General features: G+C 37.8%; 1 protein-coding gene across 10 annotated transcripts in view; it reads left to right on the plus strand.

The window, feature by feature from the left end:
- LOC102697294 (regulator of G-protein signaling 20-like) overlaps positions 1-18111 on the plus strand; it is a 148938-nt gene that overhangs the window by 45521 nt on the left and 85306 nt on the right. The window lies entirely within an intron of this gene.

An 18111-nucleotide genomic window follows, 5' to 3' on the forward strand; every position in this document is an offset into this window, starting at 1 on the left:
GCTAGTTCTGTTGTTCGATTATACCGCTCGTGGATTGCATTGTAAATTGGAGGGGTGCCCCTATGTTGGCAGGACAGTCAGTTAGAGCCCGGACCACCCACTTTTGCACAGGCCCACCCAAAATTCAGTTCCTGGCTACGCCCCTGGTTCTGAAGAGAAGTAAAACCGAGGTCCTGACTCTCTGTGGTCATTAAAAATCCCAGGGTCTTCTCGAAAAGAGTAGGGGTGTTACCCCGGCATCCTGGCCAAATTTCCCATTGGCCCTTACCAATCATGGCCTCCTAATAATCCCCATCTCTGAACTGGCTTCATCACTCTGCTCTCCTCCCCACTGATAGCTGATGTGTGGTGAGCGTTCTGGCGCACTATGGCTGCCGTCGCATCATCCAGGTGGGGCTGCACACTGGTGGTGGTGGAGGGGAGTCCCCATTACATGTAAAACGCTTTGAGTGGAGTGTCCAGAAAAGCGCTTTATAAGTGTAAGCAATTATTATTATAATTATTATGAATTATTATACAGTATGGTACTTTTTGATTTGTGTTTTATTGGACTTGATGCTAAGCAGACTGGAGCTGTCCATAGAGGGCGGGTGCTGAAAGTTTAAAGAAAGGTATTTTTCATTGGAAGGTTTTAAATGTATATTTTCTTTTAATTTCACATGATATTTCTTGGTTGAACCGTCAGCTGTGGTTTCACTGTTTATATCGGGTGCCTTCTGACTCCAGTAACACCTTCAAGTCATATTTGGATGTAAGTGTTATAGGGAGTGTATATGTTTTGATTGTATAAATACAATAGGTAAAGAGGCTGTGGGCAGTTATGATTTTTCTGCATTCCCAATTAATTATATATATTTTTTATCCAGGTAATGGCATGTTACATTTTTTTTTGTTTTATTTGTGTAGGAAATGTACAGTATGGTACAATGATTTATTTTTTTATGTCTTGTGATCAGTAGGATTGACTGGTTGGGAGACAGATAACACTAGTTCCCAGGCTGTTGTCTATGTAGTCCTCATTATGTACAGTATGCATGTTTAAGTACTCTCAGGCAAGCCTGCAAAACTAGTGTGTATTGTGGGAGCTGTGGCACAAAATGGTACAGTGTTAAGCATTATGTTAACCTAAATCATTGCAGAAATAGACTCAACTTGTGATTAAATGGAAACATGACTTCCTTTACGCAAATTAAAAACCATGCATTGAGTACTAGTCCTTGGAGTGACTTCATCTATAATTGCCAATCTGTGTACAGTGGTTGTATACTGAGTCAGTGGATTGCTGCACGGTACAGTGGAAGTGGTCTGCCAGTCTGTGTTTACTGTTGATAAGCATCCCTGGACTGTATTAGCACTTTCTCTCAGGGCTGTTCCCTTCCAAAATCAATACTTTGTGGATACACAATACACAGGGAAGTGTGTTGCATTGGGAGTTATCATTTTTACACATCTCAAATGCTGTCGAAACTTCTGGTCAAATTGCCAACCCGCGATCTATTACCAGGACGTAATGCACCTGAAATGATGTGGTAAATTGAAGTCTTCCAGTGCCTGAGCACCTGTCTTTCTTTCTGTGAACTGTGTGATTCTAGTCTCGTTATCAAAGGAGGCAGACTCACTCGAAAAAATGTGCCAGGAACTGACAAAGTTTTTTTTTACTATTAATATCTCAAAATGCTGAAGTTTTCAGTCTGGTCCTTCAAATTCAGACATTCCCAGGAACTGACATCCAGTCTTTCCTTATAGTAGATTATTTGAAAGAAACAGTTTAAAACAGAATATTTTTCAGTTTTCATTTTCATTTGAAAATGTGCTTTAATACACTTGGCTGACTCTCTATATTGCAGTGCCAACATGGAATATAAATATTTTTACAGAACTTTCATTGAATAACAGACTATACATCAGTTTATAGCTGGGTGCAGCTGGTCTTGTGAATGGCTCCTGTTTCATGTAGCCCGGCAGCACCTTCATTGCTGTTTCCCCAGAGCATCATATCACTTAATGAACTTGAGTAACTCACTCTGCATGGCAACTAGTGATGTACTGTAGGTGTCCATTTAAAATTTGTATATAAAGTATGCTCAGTTTGTTTGAATGTAAATTGAGATTGCTGCAGAGGCATTTTTTCCTGCTGCTGACGCTCCTACTGAGTTTTCCAAGTCTATGTGAGGAAAGTTGAAGTCTCCCATGAAAATCGCTTCTTCCTTCAAAACACTCATTTTCCTTCACATGTGTTGTGTGATATAATGTAACACTATTAATTAATATCTGAATTTGAAAAACTGTAGCAAACACTTAATTCTATGAGTTTTGAATGTTTTCTATATAATTCTAAGCCATATTGAAGACCCTTGATTTCTCTAGGCTACATTTCTATCCCTAAAAACATTTTTTGATATAAAGTGCTACTTCTCCCTTCACGTTTTCCTGTCTATCCAGAACGCTGTGCGTGTGCTAATGTTATAAAGCCATTTTGAAGAATAATTTAATCAATTGCTTGCATTTCACACTGTTGTTTGTGCAATTGGCCCCTCTGCATTTTTAATAGAAATCCAATCCTTTGATGCAGAATGCAGCAGCTGGTGAACAAGGCTAGTAAATGCACTTACTAGTGTCTGCATTCACCTGTGTCTAAACTTAGAAGGGTTCCTCTGAAACAGAAGAAAGAAAATATCACTCATCCTTTTGTAGATAAGGAAAGTGAGAAAAATGGTTTGTTCATTAGCACTTTTGGAATGAAAGTGCTTGTTTTGCAAGACAAGTGAGTTCTGTGTGTATAAGTAAAGTGAAGAAAATCTTGAGATTGTTTCAGAATGCTCTTATATTTTGAAGCATTGGAGAAAGGGCCTTTTTATTTTAGTATTTCCTTCTAGAACAAAATGAGGACTGTAAACTTCTGAAGTTTACACTTTTCCGTAAAGTCACAATTTGAGCTACAACGAAGAAATGTACTTTCGGGGTCTGATAATTTGTCTGCTTATCTATAGTATGAGGCCTATTATCATTATTACTTTGAACATCATGTGTTAATTCAGCACTTCTGTTTGTACAGTATTACCATAGAAAGTTTGTCTGTTGGTCTGTTAGCTGCATAATTCTAAGCAAACTCTAATTACTCCTAACCAACTTCAGAGGTGTTTTTGAGTAACCGTCCCTTTAATGAAATGTTTTGAATTATCTGCTGAAATACACATTAAGAAAAATCAAATCTATATCTAATTATATCAACTGAAATCTCACTGATGGGCTCTGCATAGGAGCACCATGGTGACAGTGCCTGTTCTTGTTGTGTTTGTGAAGAATATTAATACAATTATCTTAATGTAATCGGCTTAAAATATTTACCTTATTAATTAAAACGGAGAACGTTTTTGTGAACAACAGCAGACAGTACTCACGGACCAGGACAACATTTTACAGAAATTGCCTGCAGCTAAGGATAAAAACTGATCCCAGTTTCGCTTGTGGATTCCCAGCAGTAGCCCTCAAAGGGAATTTTACACAACAGCAAAGAGGCAAGAGATTACAAACAAGTGATTAATCAGAAGCCTGTGTGTGATCACATGACAGATTTTGCAGCAATGTGATTGGAAGCCGACTGTAGCTCTGCTCTCTGAGGGGAGCCTCCATCTGTCTTGTAAAGATTTTACAAATATAAGGAACTTGAGGGATTTCCTTCATTTAATTCTGCAGAACAACAGAGCTGGCTACTTGTTAGACATCTTCATTAGCAAACTCAAATCACATTCTGTCTGTGACAGCTAAGGGCACAGAATCGCAAAGGCTAATGCATCACTGCAACTCTGTCTCCTCTCTCCACTCACTGGCCTCCTCAGGAGAGCCACTTCAGCAAACTTCTGTCTTTTGACGTTCAGCAATAGCAGCAGCTGCTCTGTAGCAAAAGAATAAAACAAAAAGTTAACTATTTCACAACAAAAAAACGAAGAGCATATTGAATGTGGCATGATACTTTAATGTTATGGGCTTTTTCTGCAGCACATCAAGTCATAGTACCTCACGGTCTGAGAGACCATGGAGTTTGAAGCTAAACAATGTTGTGCACATGTCCTCAAGAGAAGAACTGTACATCTCTGGTGATATTTTTCTAACAAACCTATTGCCTGTAAAACCTTTTATTTCTGTAAAATAAACATAGATGATGCTGGAGAGCTACAATACATCAGCAATCTTCCAGATTATGTTTTTTTATGCCTCATAATCACATCACTGCCGAAGTAATACTCTTAAGGATTTGGTCTTCAAATTGAAACTGTTCAATTTCCCATGGTCATCCTGGAGCAACATTCCTCAGTTTTCTAATTTTATTATTTCTCGGCTTTCTCTTTGTTTATGAATTGTCCTCATATTCAGTCACTGAATCATATCTTGTATCTCCTAGCTCAGCATACAATGTAACCTTGAAGCAGCATACTGAATTGATTTTGTCCATATCAAGCCACACAAACCCAAGCAGTGCTTCCCTTGGTGTGTGGAGCACATGTCTGATGCAGGACATCAGGTCCAAGTGGAGGGTGTTGAATAAAATGAAGAATGAGGTGGCTGCAAGTGGGTAAGTCAGTCTAGGTTGACACAGCATTGCATAGCCTGGCACCCTAATTTCAGGCTTTAAGCCTGCAAAATCTGTCAGAGCCCATTATCTAATCTTTGATGCCTGACCAGAGGCACTTAACCCAGGAAATATCATGGCCTTTTCACATGCCAGTGCTGTTCAGATCAGTGAGGCACTTTGGATTCAAGGATCATTTACAGTTGACTGTCCCCAGATTGAAATAAAAGTTCTTCATCTGAGTTAAGTAAAGCAGCTAGTGTCCTCAACTCCTCTTGTCCTTCAATGGCTTGTAAACATCTCACTAACAGATGAACCTCTGAGCCTTATTTATGTCAAAGGCACAAATAACATGTACCCCTGTTTTATGAACAAATAAATTGTTTAACTAACAGTAGATTAAAGAGATAATTGCTAAATTGTGTAGTGATTACCTGTTGGCAATAAACTTTAACACTAAACATTATACTTTCTTACTTTAAGCCCAGAATGCTAACAGCTGGCACGGTTACATGCATGTATCCAGAAGGGTGTGGTGCCTTCTCCTCCATGTAACAGAAGTCAAAACACAAACCGACAAGAGCTCCAATTTATAACATTGAACAAGCTCTCACTTCAGTCACCTTTAGAACACAAGGGTTTTAAGTAACATTAATTTAAGGTCAATTCACAGTTACAGGTAATGAAAGAGTGCTGCGGCTTCACGTGTATGTGGAAAACACACTGCAGTAAGGAGTTTGTCAGTGTTCCCTGCTGTCTCAAGCAGTTTAGTGTACTCTTTGCTGATTTTCCAGTTTTCGGGGCTGCCTGCTCTCCTGGTCTGTGATTACGTTTCTAATAAAGTATCCGTGAGCCTGGACAGAGCTTTGCTGCCCAGCAGTTCTGCAGTACTGTTTCAGAGTGAAAACATGTTGATTAGCATGGTTTTCTTCTTGCACAAGTCAAAACTAAGTAATGCTATAAGCCGTATAAGCAGTATTTCCTAATTACCCATTTTTGGATCAGCCTCATGTCCTTAATAGTATGCTTTAGTTCTGTGATTGCCATGCTTGTAGCACTATCAGTTAAAATTAAACCATGTATATACTGTAGTAAATTTTTAAAAGGACTATAACAGCATTATTAGTTTTCCTTCAATATTTGTATGTATGTACAGTATAATGTTTGAGGAACTGCACGTGTGAGAAATTCCAAACTTCTGTAATTTGTTGTTTTATACATTAATGTCTTTTAATGTATTTTTGGAGTTCTCCAAATATCTTTGTAGACAATGAGTAGTGTGGTAGTGTGGCTTTCACTAAGGAGAGGAGTAGAGCTGGGGCAATTGACTTCTGAATGGCGGAAAATCCAGATCGTGCTCCCCAAACACAATGAAAACACCATGGAAAGCAAGAAAACTCCTCTTTCATGGCTGGCATGTTAATCTCCTGTGAATCCGCAACGAGTGTTGGTCTATTGTAAAAAACAGAATGAGAGACCATCAGCATCAAAGCACAACTTGCTAACAGATTTCAGCCTATTTGCCTATTTCAGTGCATCTGTTCCCAATTAAAAATGCAATAAAAACAAGGGATGGATAATCATCGCCAAAATCATTTAACAAACAAGTCTTTTCCGTAGTCCTTGTGATTGTCTGAGGTGAAAGATGTGTGTTGATGCCTATTTAAATGGTCACAAAGTGCTTTACTCATGACTCAGTACAATTACTTTTGGCAGTCTGTTATACGCTGTGATGATCAAAAACCCTTGCAGGCACGTTTGGGCTAATTACTTCATTAGTTGTTTGCAGTTAGAATATTATTAATCGTGTTTGTTTTTTTTTCTTGAAAATGCAATCTAATTATGAATCAGGCAGGCATGAGGCTAAGTGGTGCCTTTAGGTAGCCCTCTGAGCAACACAATTATAATTTTTTTAATGTAATAAATGTCAGTTGTTTTAGGTAATTCATCTCTGTGATATTCAACTTTCAGTTGTGACTCATAGCACTGGCGGCGAAACCAACACATTCCTGAGACCTTGATTAGCATCTCTATCCTCTAACGCCATCTGTTGTGAAGGAGTCTGGTCTAAGCTTGCCATTTCTCAGGCTTTGGGCAACCTGCCATTTGCAGTATCCTGGTCTGAAATAAAAGGGCAATCTTCTGTGATTCAGTTTAACATCCAAGTATTTACATAAAACATTATATTAATGGCATAGGTAGATTGATTAGCTATCTACTGTAATTCATTGCATTATTATTTCTAAAAAAGGATATATAAATTAGTAGCACATGTATGTTATCGCCTTCTTGTAAAATTTTGATGAATCTACTAATAGCTACTAATATTGGCATTAGTCTATTTCTAACTAGTGTAGAACTCCAAGGTCATTATTCCTCAGTGCTTCACCTGAAAGATATAAAATGGAAAAATCTCCATTGATTTTTCTCCAATCTCCCTATTGTTCGGAACAAAAAGTAATATCTTTCTAAAACAGAAGTACATTCCTATTGTCTTTCATCGTCTGTTAGATTGGCACTACAACCACATCCCTCCAAAAGATACAGCAGAAGAAGAGACATGCTGGAGAAAGTGTACAGGTAGGTTGTAATGCACTGTCAATAACAAAGGAAGCATGCAGATTAGTTATTTATTTTACAAGTAGGATCCGAGGACGTCGTCTTTGTTACAGAATGAATGTGCATTGTGGAGTTCTTAAGGTTGTGTGCCCCAGTGTACTGCCAGTGGATAATAGACACTTTCCTTGACAGGCGGTAACAAAAGCATAAAGAAAAATATGAGAATGAAATAACATCATCGAACAATTTTGAAGCCAACAGCAATATTTTCTGACATTTTTATAAGCAGTTATGATAAAAAAAATCAGAACTCTGGCAATCATCCAATAAAACAATTTCATTTAAATTGACTGTGTGCATACCACAGATCCTTTCATGCAAATACAGAAGATATTACCTGTTGTCCAATAGTGCCTCTCTGCAGATGGGATTTTAGTAACCAGATAATATAGTTCCACTTTTTTGTCTGCATGCTGTGAGCTCTTCTTCTACAAAATTAGCAAAAAGTCATTACAGCTCCTGAAATTACTTCAGCTTCAGTTATAGATCATAGTGAACTAATTTCAGGTTTTAAGAATAAATCAAATGGAGTTTACTTTTTTTTATCCCACTTTCTTCATTTCCATTTTCAACTGCTGCCTCCAGGGAGGTGTTTTAGATTGCCTGTGGCCAAGAAGAATGTATACAAGAAATATTTTGTTCCCTGTGCAATCGATACTGTATATTAAATGCAACTGTTTCCTGTATGGAGCTATCAGATGAGTGCAATGATATGGGTGTGTGTGCTTTATATGTATTGTTGTATGACTAGGACTATTGTTCACTTTTATAGTGTACTTGTTTTATGTTGAGTGTTTGTTTTTTTTATGGTGATTTAAAGACAAATCTAGCTTTTTGGATAGACAATGAAGTTATATAAAGTTATTTACCTTTTATTACATTTAGTAATTGTTGCATTTCGTGTTCTGCACATTTTGCTCATTTTTTGTAGTTTCTGCTGATAATTTGCCATTTTTACAGACCGCTTCAAACAAAGAGCAAAGTACTTGTGAAAGCTGATAGGGATCAGAAGTAGTGCTGTATATTGTGCAACACTGGAACAACACCTCCTACTTAATTTGCACACTGATCTTTGAAGATTTCTTTTATAAGCCATTATCGATTGCAGGGATAATTATACAGAAAATCACTAGTTATTTTCTGTGAATTAAAAAAAAAAAAGCAGAATATTATGATTTGAATATTTGTAAGATGAAATCGCAATATAATTTAGTCCTCCTTCACTTTATAGCTCCATGAATACTGTAACTGCATGAGGTGATTTTATTTGAGACCCAATACTTCACACCTGAGAAAATGTAATGTGAAAGGAAAGGCGAAAGGTAATTAAATATCGAAATCAGTTCTGTAGCAATGGTCAGACCACAAACAGACACATTATGACTCTCCCAGAGACTAATTGCAGTGCTACTGAAAGAAACGCATTCAGTGTTCTAAGCACCAATGAAAGACAAAGACATAATTGAGCATCACGTCTGGAATTGCTTTACTCTGTGAAGATGCATCCTTCCAAATCCCCATAACACCCCCCAGAGCTTCTCACTATGCTAACGCCATATCTGAGCTACTACGGTGTCCTACTGCCTGTTGCTAGGCAACGGAACTAAACAGAAAATGCTTCTAGTTAAGCAGGGGACAGCAGATTGAAATAAGGGAAGCGGAAGACTTTAATTAAATAGAAGTTGTAATTTGGAGTGTTTTCACCGAACATGTGTATCTTTCAAGGAACTTGCTCTGTCTCGTTTGTCTTCTGTTGCTTGCCATTTGCTCTAAAGACTCTCATTTGTCTACAGACAACATTGAGTTGTGATCCATTAGCTTATAAAGGCATTCTTTACTATAGGATATACAACCAGGCCCTCCTGTTTGTCTCCTCCTATTAACTGTCCTGGTTAATAGGACACAACCATTAAGACTATCTTCATGCACCAGAAAAAAATGCATGGGGACATCAACTAAAGTTAAATTTATTTTTTTTAACTTTGGTAACTAACACTGTAGTAAGATGGAGGCAAAGCTTGTGGTTTGGTCTTGTAATGGAGCTTGCCAACATTTTTCTATTAAAATATATAAACGCACCATTCAGACCTCTTTATATTCCTGTAGGCAGTGCTTTATGATGTCTCCTTTGCATTCTGTAACCTTTTGAAAGATGATTTCTGTAGCACCTCTCTGGGTTCAGGCACAATTCCGCAGGGACCTGTGGCCACTTCTTGCACAGCTCCTCCAGATTTTGTCAGCTTTTGTCACTGAAAAGATTTCCATTCTTCTCAATGTACTGTAAGTTCTGGTTCTTTGTGGCAAGCGTATCACTGATCCACATGTCCAGACAAGTCTGTTTTTTTTCTTTTATGCAATCACAAAACATGATCTCTTGTGCCATGGCAGTGTTTCTGATGTTTTGTAGAGAACAAAAACATTGCTGGGAAGCACAGAGACAGATCTATTGTGTGGTCAGCCTTTTTTCTTCACAGCTCTGGGACTGCTGTCCTGGTTCCAACTGGAAACAAAAAAAGTTTACAAAGTTTGGAGAGTTACTTTTACAGAAAACCTCAAGGGTTCTGCTAAGAAATGTATCCTTGGTTGCCAAGGGTTGCTTGTGGTTCTGGTCTTCTTTCTGTTCTGAATTGAAGTTTTTCCGAACACTGGGAGAGCAGGTTTTCTGTCTTGTTCCGAGTCCCAGCCGGGATTCCAACTTGCTCTGATATTTTCCTACTTTTGCACAACAGTCGTCGCTTTCCAAATCCCATCTACCAGCTCTTAATCATACTATCATACTCCAGCTCTTAATTCTGTTTAATTCACTTTTGTATTTGCGTATACCTGATTTTGTCTGAGTGTTATTGTACAGTGCCTTGAAGTATTGTACCATATAATGCACTATATACTATATAAGATTGTTTATTATTTTTATTACTTAGAACATTATAAAGTTGACAAATGACAGGAGGCCGTTTAGCTCACTTTGGTCATACAGTGTTATTAATTTGCTTAGTAGACGTCTTTCTCCAGGGTGACTTAGAAATACAATTAAGAAAAGGTAAATGAGCAAAATGACATTAAAGCTACCACAACCTGAAACAGAAGAACATGTGACGCAGAAACAAAATGAAGTTTTTGTTGAAGTTCGAATGAACTGGCAGTGTAAGTGGGGGGATGGAGGTGTACTGTAAGTCTGGCAGAAGAGAAAGAGGAGAGTGTAGGAGAGTGTGTGGTATGTGCAAGCCGAGGTGTCGCATCACTTGCATGCAGGGAGAGAAAAGCGAGAAGGAGGTTGTTCACAAAATAATGTTTGTGGTACAAACTGGTGAAAGCAGTTCACATGCAAAGCTCTGCCACCCTGGAGGAGAAGTATGTCTGCAAAGAAGGAAGGGTGGTGAGAAATCGTGTTTGAAAAGTGCGTGGATTTGTTAAGGCAAAGCATCTTCATGTAGGTTCAACAAGCCAAGAAGAATTCTAAATAAAATTACCAGGATATGAATATTCACGAATCATAGATGAGTATATTAACTAATATAAAACTAGACAATTTGGACTAAACATTAGCTTGATGTGCTTTTATTAATACATTATACATTTGTGCTGGTGATTACTCTAGATAAACGGAGACAGAGAGTGAATTCATTATACTTAGGCTGCAATTGCATTTTTCACTATTTTAATCGGGACAGAATCTTTTGTGCTACAATGCATAAGCCAGAACATTGACTAGCTTGGAGTGGGATTTTGAAGAAATCAATCAGTCCCTAATGCTTTTGCGCTGCTTTAATGGAAAACCAAGAACATTAAGAGAACAATTGGGATGTGATCTCTCCTAAAATGATTTTCTGGCATTGGATGAGGAGATGTGTACATGGAGAGAAAGTGCTTCTATAACAGGAAAATGGTAGTTAATTCTCACCCTTATTGTTGTTGCTAGATATCAAGGCTGTAGAAAAAGAAGTCTTATCCTTTGCGATTCATATGGAAATTATACAATATCTGACCTAAGAATAAATGCAAGTAGTCCATAGGTGCTCACTTCACTACTTCATTCTAAAGCCTTCGTGTCTAGTATGAGAATGTTAAAGCTAAAACACAGCAAATCATTAACCATGTTTTCAGTTCCTGATACAGTATGTGGATGAGGTGATAGCAGCTGTAAAGCCCCTAATTGCCGATTTGTATTTGCATTATAAAGGAGAGAGCTTTTATGTTTGCTTTTTTGCAGTGTCTCTCCCAGACACAACAGTGCGCTGGGCCAACACAACTATCTCAGAAGTGCACTGGGCTCTCATATGAACCGGGCTCTGTGCCCACGCAGTGCTGTGTGATTGTGCTGTCTGAATTAAACTGACAATAGGTGAGAATGTCCTCAGGCTTTCTGACAGATGATTGTTGACAGCATCTCTCAAGGGTCTTAACTGTGGTTGGCTGTTGATGTAAATACTCTTGTTTTCGTTTTCATTTCCTAAATCATGAAGCAAAAATCTTTTGGTGTTGAAAATGAGGGATAAATCTACAAAGGGCCCATCATGTGATGCCAACCTGAAAGGCCTGTATGTCGATGAGATTGTCACTTTGAAGTAGTCACTTTGAGTTCTTTCCGCACTCCACTTGCTTCACTCAGGCTGTGCACATGAAATTCTGTTATTTTACATTTAAAACCAGACTGGCCTCCTCCCCCAATCAAAAGCTGACCAGGTCTCCCAATTCTCCATAAAGATAACTTTTCATAACATTTCCTGTTAGCAGTATTACTGTAGTTTTTGCATCTGACAATATGAATATGCAGGACAGTGGACAGTGCCTGTATTGCAGTCAGGTGACTTAACTAGCTAACAGAGTGACAATGAGTGGCTGATTAGCCATCGGCTTATGCAGAATTGCCATTTGTGTTTCTTGTATAATACCCTTTTGGAATAGGACTCAGAGCTGATGTCCTTTACTGACCCATCAAGTGTCATTTTACAAAATTAATCTCAAAATGTCAGCCTACTTCATCAGCTGAAAACACACAATGGAGCAGAGTACAATTGAGGCTACATTGGGATTAAACTGGACTCTCCAGTAGATTCCAGTAGACTTCTGTATCTCCTGGGCTTCTACAGGCAGGGCTTGGAATCGGAGAAGAATGCAGTGCTCCAGTAGTTGGTGCTGAACTCTCTCCACTTTCTGCTCAGGTGCGTTTGGGCCTGTAGTACATCCAGAGATGAATTGGCTGGGAGCATCTCTGCCCATCTTCCAGAGGCTTTGCTGTGAACAGAGGCTTATCATAATCAATTTAGTGATTAATCATTCCAAATCAGGTGGTTCTTAATTCAACAATACAAGAGTTATTTTTGAAAGGTTAAGATGGAATCTAAGCTGTATTGGCGACTCAAAGAGCCATTTCAAAGTTTGTCTATTTCTTGGTTAAAATAACATCTACAGTAAAATGATATAACATGGGCAGCAGTATGTTATGATTCTGATATCTCCAAAGAGTTTGTATGGTCTGCTCATGTCCACATGTCCGGAGACATCCTAACAGGTTAATTGGCTTCGGGAAAAATTGACCCTTGAGTGAGTGTGTGCACATCCTTGTCTGTGTGTGCTCTATGATAGATTGGTGTCCTGTCCAGAGTGTATCATTCCTTACTCCAATTGCTTTGCAAGAATAGGCTCCAGCTCCCCTGAATTGGATGAGGTGGTTGGAAAATGGGTGATTATTATAACATGTTACAGTCGCATACTGGCTTGTGTGAAATGAAGCAGTATGTAATCTGTCACAGTGCAACTGCATTTTTTACTTTATTATTAAAGTGGTTGCAATGTGGCAAGCCATGAATGTTTTCTATTAAATTAGAAAATACCCCCCTCACCCCCAGTTTAAGTTTGCATTATTTTACTTAAAAATAAACAATTTAATAGTGAACACAACCCATGGTGAACCAGTCATGATATGGGGAAAAAAAGCTTTTAGCCCTTGACCTTTTCCTTTTTGACTTGCTACGAATCCCACTGAGATTCTATAGAGCTGTTTATTTAGCCCTGGCCCCTGAATTCATTTTGTAACAAGGACGACTCCTGTAATCCCTTAGTTCTCTCCATTTCATGCTTACTGAGTGCGAGTGTTGTTCCGTGGCAGAGATTAGGACTTCAATTACCTGAGCTCCATTGCTCAGATGGCCTCATACAGCTTTATTGTTATTCTACTGCATGTTGGGTGAACTGTGCTGTCAGACAGAGAGGTGTTGAAAAGGGGGTGTGGGGGGTTTAATTTTCACTGTGTTTATCAGTGGTGTTTCAGTTGATTGCAATTCAATCTGCAGCTCATTAGTCACCTGAAGACTTGCTTTTCTGTCCTACATTGCAATTAAGTGCTTTATATAAACTGGATTTTTTGCTGCTTACTTTTGTACTGTTATTTTTGCTCAGGACTGATGTATCTGAATTTATAGAAAGGGGGAAGCGATGTTTAAAATGTTTTACTAAAAGGAATGACAAGTGTTCACGAGTGTGAATGTCCCAAGTCAATACATAAGATTGCATTACTACCTTCACTTGAACTGTTAGACAGTTTGCTCAGATGATCCTGTATAAAATATAAAAGGCAATAAGGAAGTGCTTATGGCAGTGAGTCTTGAGATAGACATTGACCTTTACTTGTATCAACAAGAGGATGTCTCTTTTAGATCCTGGTCTGAATTTTCTTGAAACGTTCCCCTTGTTTAGGCTGTAATCATTTTATTTTTAATTAAGAGGTTCTTTTCTTTTTTTTTAAATCAATAGTTCACCTGACCACCAAAATAACACATCTAGAGTTTTACCAGTGCAACTGAATATCAATGAATATTCAGCATAGCAGCAACACAATGTTTCAGTCACCTCCAGTCCTGCCACTGTGTACATATTGTATTGGAGAAGCCATATTCAGCACAAGGCTAAACAGAACTTTATCTCTTTTCCTGCAATAACAGGACATCCTTTAACACTTGATCAGCAGACAAAGATTAGAAGAGCTGCAAGCGAATCCATCATTCCTCTTTCCAATACAGTATCATCCGAACTGTTCCTGGCCAAGCAAGTTAATTTGGATAAGTCCATGCAGTGTTCACATTCTAATCCTCAAGAATTCCAAACATGGATGTTTCATAGACATCGATGTATCACAGCTGTTTGTCACTATCTGTATCACATTTTTTCATATCTGAGCATTTTTTACTAAGTAAATCCATATTGTGGTATGCTAAAATAAAGAATCACCAGTAATGTTTTTGCAAGCTGTCACAGATTAGGCTCTAGATTTGGTACATAACTACAGTAATTGCCAATATATACTTTAGACAGTGCCTCTGGCGGTTCAAGTTAATTTACAATCAGTAATAGTGCCAAGGTACAGTACTTGTACTTCACATTTATTGTTCTTTATCTACTACATATTTATCGTTCTGTTTATTTTCTTTAATGTACTGTCTGTGTTGTCTCTTGTACTGTGTTGTTTGTTTTACTGTGCATGTCCTGAGAGAAAGGCACCAATAAGAATCACATTTTACATGTACATATGGCAAATGGCCTCTTCCATCTATATTTTTATTAATCCAGTGTTGTCGTTTGGCAAAGCAGGTCATTTTTGTAGCTGACAGTTGAATGGATGTGAGACATGGGGCAGGATTTCGAATTAGGATAAAAGGGGTTCAGGTAATGGGTGAAAGTCAGCGCTCCTCACAGCCAGGTGTATAAGGTGAGGACAGTTTTGCCAAAAACTGCATGACAATCATAGTCAAACCTGTTTCTTTCTATTAGAAAAGGCAAAAGTTGAAAGAGCTTGGTGCTGTTTCTGGCAGCCAATCAAGATTGTTTTATACACAAGGAATCATGACCAGAAAACCTTTTATGCCTCCTTAGAGGAGAATTCTGCAATTAATTATTTCTAGGATACATTTTCTAATAATTTAAGTGATTGGCCCACAGAGGCGTATCATTTTCTAATTGCCCAGGCTCATGCACAATGTTGCATTGGCATTAGTTGTTTGTTGTAGCTGGTGCATTGTTTGGTATAGTTCATGAATGCCACATTTGTCATGTTAATACTTCATCATTAGATGGAAGTAATATTCTTTAGAAAAAGTGTGTATAAGTGGAGTGTGTATCGGGATAACAGTGAAACAGGGAACTCGCTGCAGATTGTTGGCATGATTTTGGTATCCTGGATTTCTGCTGGAGAACAAGTTTTGCAACTTGACCTTCTTTAGAAGATGTCAGAAGTACACCCTCCTGTCAGTTTCAAGTGCTTCATTGAGCAGCGGGTTTCCCTTCATTGTTAGACCTCATCTTTCCTGCTATGATGTCTTGTTTTATTTAGTTTTGACCCTTTCACCCTCACACGAACCCTTGAAAAAGTAGCTTTTGGGAGTAGTGCATGGATACAATGGAAAAAATAGGCATCTTTTTCGTTTCTGCTTTTACTTTTAAATCACAGTAAAAACTCAGTTAAAGCTAAACTTTCCTATATGTGCAAGAATAGGAGTGCGTGTAGCATAGATTTAATGCATAAATACTGTGAGGTTGTGAGGATAAAGAATCAATTTTTTCTCACCAATCTTAGTCATCTCATCTTTAATAATATACTACTTACTGATGCTGGCTTATAGCCTAATACTGTATGTACTGGATCTAGTAGGAAGACTAGATTTGAGCAGATGCTGATTTACTAAATACGCAAGAACCCCATATTAGATCATCATATCTTCCTTGGTAAGCCTTGCTGACATGTACACTGTAGATCAACAGAGCAACTGTAGTTCTTCTGATGTGATAGGCTTTACTGTGTTGATTGTTTACCGATTAAGGAAATAAAAAGCACTGAAAAAGGAGAATCTGCCTATTTTGCCTAAACATTTTATTTGTAACATTGAGCTGCAGTTTGCATTATAAGAAAAAAACATTCTCTATTGGATTATGTAAAAAGGTTTCCCTAAGCACTGAACATTTGTTTGTACCAATACACCTCCTCAGACGTTCTGTTCCAACTTCTTTTTATCATTCTTCCTTGGACAGATGCTCTTTCTCTCTCTTAAATGCCTGAATTGCAGCATGTTTCTGTGACACACAAGGACTGACGTGTATGATTATGATCTTGCCAAATGAAAGGCTCATTTTTCTTGGACATTAAGTATAAAATGAGATTGTATAGAGAAAAGAAGAAAGGAAAAGTGGGTTAATGGCTATGCAGAATGCTCACAAGAACACACTGAGCTGCTGTTGACAGTTGTCAAGAGTCTGTCCTGAGTGCATGTCACAAGCGTATTGTTCACTGCAATCAGCTACACCCCACCAGGTCTGTAGAAAGGGAACATTTTAGGAAGATATTCAATTGTGAGACTATAGTACATATGTAATTGAATTTGGGGTTTGCAAAAAGTAAATATTGGTATGAGTGCATGTAATAAGTATGCAATAACAAGTAGTAATAATTCAAATCTACAGTAATGTAGTCCTCTCTACCACAGTTCACTTTTTAGAAACTTTTCAAACACCTCTGTTTCATCACAATTCTGTACTTTTCTGTTTGCCAAATAAAATCAAAGTTCATTTGCAATCTTCAGCTGCTTTATGAACTTTAAAGAATAGGTAGGAATAATACATATGATATTATCAGTTAAAAGGGAATGATATGTTTCTGTTTAATAATATTTACAACACAATTTGACAACATACAGTACAAAATCCTTTTTAAACATTAGATCAAATGTCATTACAGACATGCTGGATATTGATTCATACTGCTGCTCACGTTTCTAAAGTTATTTAGAGCCATCATGATAAAGCACTATTGTTAACAATTCTGTCCTATAAGTACATGTATTTGAATTTACTTATGCAAGGAGAATGCTATTGTTTTCATGAAATTTGTTGTAATGAATAAGTTAGACACCTTTATTTAGCTTCATTCAAGTAAACAATTACCAAATTCTCTGATGCAAACTAGCAAACGTTTATATTTATAAAGCTTATTTTTAAAAATGGTTCTTCTGCAACTCATAAATAAATTAAAATTGGGGCTACTACCTAAAAATAAAATGGATTTCATTGACATTCCTTCAGGAGTATCATCAGTTAAAATCAGTGCCATGCATGAATGAACATTTAGCCCATCCAACCAAACAAAACTGAAGGCACACATTGTTCGTCTGTTTCCTCTGTCTTCATCCCTGCAAAGCTGCAGATTTATTTGAGATCCAGTGTACTTTTCATTTAATTAAGGCCATCGTTAAGCCTTTCCAGTATCAAAGATAACAAACTTGGCTGAATGCAAGTTAAATTGACAGTTCACTGGCTACAGCCCGATTATATTTGTCTGCTGAAGGAAGCTTATTGTCTGAAATTGTGGGTACATTTGTGACGAAAGAGACCAAAAAGAGGCTTTCAGTAAAGCTGGTCTAAGGCCAGGAAATACATTATTAAATTAATCACAACAAAGACAATCAATTTTGTAGTGTCTTAAATAGAATACAGCTAATTTGAACCGGCAACCTTCCAGGCTAAGGATCTTCCAAGATCCTTAGCCAGAGAGCCACTACTCCGCCCCAAATATAGCTTTACAGCTATAGGCTATATATATGAACTGGCAATATAGCTATATGCCTATAGCTATATATGATATAGCTATAGGCAGAGAAATTGTAATGGATTAGAGGTTGATAACATCATAAGCAAGCATTGTGTTAGGTTGTTAGCAGATTGCTATCACTTCAGGGTTTGTATACCTATAGTATCTCAGACAGAATAGTCGCAGGGGCCTTTTGTATTACCTGAATTTTCAGTAGGATATCAAATGTATTACACACTGCAGGGTCTCTGTAGACTCCACTGAGTACAAATAATGGAGAGAAAGTTCAGCCTGTTTCTGCTTCCAACTTTATTCTAATAATGACAGATTTCTCTCTAGACCACTGAAT

This window comes from Lepisosteus oculatus, chromosome 11, assembly GCF_040954835.1.
Source record: "Lepisosteus oculatus isolate fLepOcu1 chromosome 11, fLepOcu1.hap2, whole genome shotgun sequence".
Classification (NCBI taxonomy): domain Eukaryota; kingdom Metazoa; phylum Chordata; class Actinopteri; order Semionotiformes; family Lepisosteidae; genus Lepisosteus; species Lepisosteus oculatus.